We start from the raw sequence: 2,104 nt of genomic DNA on the forward strand, positions 1-2,104 counted from the left end.
CTTCAAACAGGTCATTCGTACACATTACAAACGAAAGTAAGACTAATCCCTACTGTACTCCATGACAAAGGCCTACACATTGATTAGACAGCAAATTACAAAGATACGTTGTAAACAGTAAATAAGCTTAGAATTGAAAAATAAGTAGTTAGTTTTGCAGATCAGCTGTATTATAACTCATCAGCTCTTGGATGACGTTTGTTTAAACAGTGACACCTGCTGGCCAGATCATGTACTGTTAAACAGCACGACAATAGCGCTTCAAAAAACGCTAACCTACCACAACCCGCGTCATGTAAACATTAGACGTCATAATAATATACATTCATTTATTTGTGAAGTAAAACGTTTCAATCTTGGCAAAACACACATGGCTTAAGCCCCCAAAGCCACCCCTTCGCAACGCCACTTTAAAGTTTAACACACACGCACGCACGCACGCACGCACACACACACCTTATTTTATTTGACTTCAGATGACTCATTCACATATAATGTTGGTTTAACTTAAGCTTAAATTTACTTTATTTCACATTTTAAATGTTCATTTCATGTCAGTATTTGTCCACTAGAGAGCAGTAAAGATTCAGTTACGTTAGATCATCGTGTATACAGCAGAGCATCAATATATCCTCAATTTTCCTCATATATACACAGAACAAGAGTGAGGTATTGATTTAATTTCACATTTAACACCCAGAAAATAACGCCATGTTATATTTGCAGTTGCTGTTTTTGGCCTTTGGTCATTCAGTACTCCAGCATAAGGTGTAAAATGTTAATAAATATACAAACATTTAAACATGTTGAACAAACTGATGCAGAATGCACAACATAACAAATAAAAAAATTATAAAAAATGAGCCCTTATAACAGTGGACTCCATCCTCTCCAATGATACACATCTGATTCTGAACATGAGCATGTTTTTAATTGCTGCACCCAATGTCTATTTAAACTGAGATTTGAAACAGAACAGTTTAATAACTTAAAAACAAGATTTGTACCTGAAAATATGTTTAGAATTGAAAAGCAGGCACTTTAAAGTAAACATATTGTTTGGTATTCACAACATGAGTTGTGCATCATTGCAGCCCTGCTCCATACAGTGCAAAAGGCAAACGATTTGATCACATTTTAAAATAAGAGCATGTTTGTCTGTTTACACCAGAGCAAATGAACTGTGTCAACATTTGTTTCACAGATGATTTCACAGACGGTTTTTTATGTGTTTGAAGTCAACACTTTATTAGTTATATACTGTATTGAGTGTCTATGTACCGTTGGTGTTGAAGGACTGCTGGTTTAATCGTTCACAGGTCTCATTCTCTTCTTTTTTATTCAATCCTGTAAGAAAACACACACAGAATCACAGCTGTTAATAGATCATGTGATGGATTTTCCACATTTGTTGTATGACTGAATTATTTAAATCATAAATCCCAAACTGCCATTAAAAAATCCCATAGAAAAATGAAAAGAAAGAAATAATTCCAAGAAGAAACCATTGCTCAGAAATGCAGATTTTACACTACAGTGTACCAGTGCAATCGTGTAATTTATAGTGTACAGTATATATGATTAACATTTGTTGTAAAACCTCATTTCCCAGGAAGAAGTTTTTCACATGTTAACCCTACAGTGGGGCATGTTGTCACAGCGTGATCAGTAAATGTGAAGAGTTCAAGTTTTGTAAAAGCAACATATAAGATCAGTGCTACAGAAAAACAAATGTGTGTATTCAGACTGAAAATCTTATAGTTAATACAGAGATATAGACCTGTCCTCGTGTGACAACATGCCCCGCTCTCCAGTAAACATGAACAGCAATAGAGTGTGAGTGACATTTATTTTATTCATATTCTTATGGTTAGACTGAAGGATTTATTATATGTTTTTATTCTTTTTTATTTTATGATATTTAAATGTATTGTTTGTGGAGTTTATTGTTGTGTTCTGATTCACCTCATTAGACCACACCACCTAACAAACACACACGCACGCACGCACGCACGCACGCACGCACGCACGCACGCACACACACACACACACACGCACACATGCACACACACACACACACACACGCACACATGCACACACACAC

General features: G+C 35.6%; 1 long non-coding RNA gene across 1 annotated transcript in view; it reads right to left on the bottom strand.

Annotated features, from left to right (window-relative positions):
- Positions 1-398: 398 nt before the first annotated feature.
- LOC130551060 (uncharacterized) overlaps positions 399-2,104 on the bottom strand; it is a 5,631-nt gene continuing 3,925 nt past the window's right edge. Inside the window, exon 3 of the long non-coding RNA XR_008962530.1 lies at positions 399-1,347. This is a non-coding gene — a long non-coding RNA (uncharacterized LOC130551060). The remainder of the gene's footprint in view (positions 1,348-2,104) is intronic.

Source organism: Triplophysa rosa, unplaced genomic scaffold (genome assembly GCF_024868665.1).
Source record: "Triplophysa rosa unplaced genomic scaffold, Trosa_1v2 scaffold593, whole genome shotgun sequence".
NCBI classification, from domain to species: domain Eukaryota; kingdom Metazoa; phylum Chordata; class Actinopteri; order Cypriniformes; family Nemacheilidae; genus Triplophysa; species Triplophysa rosa.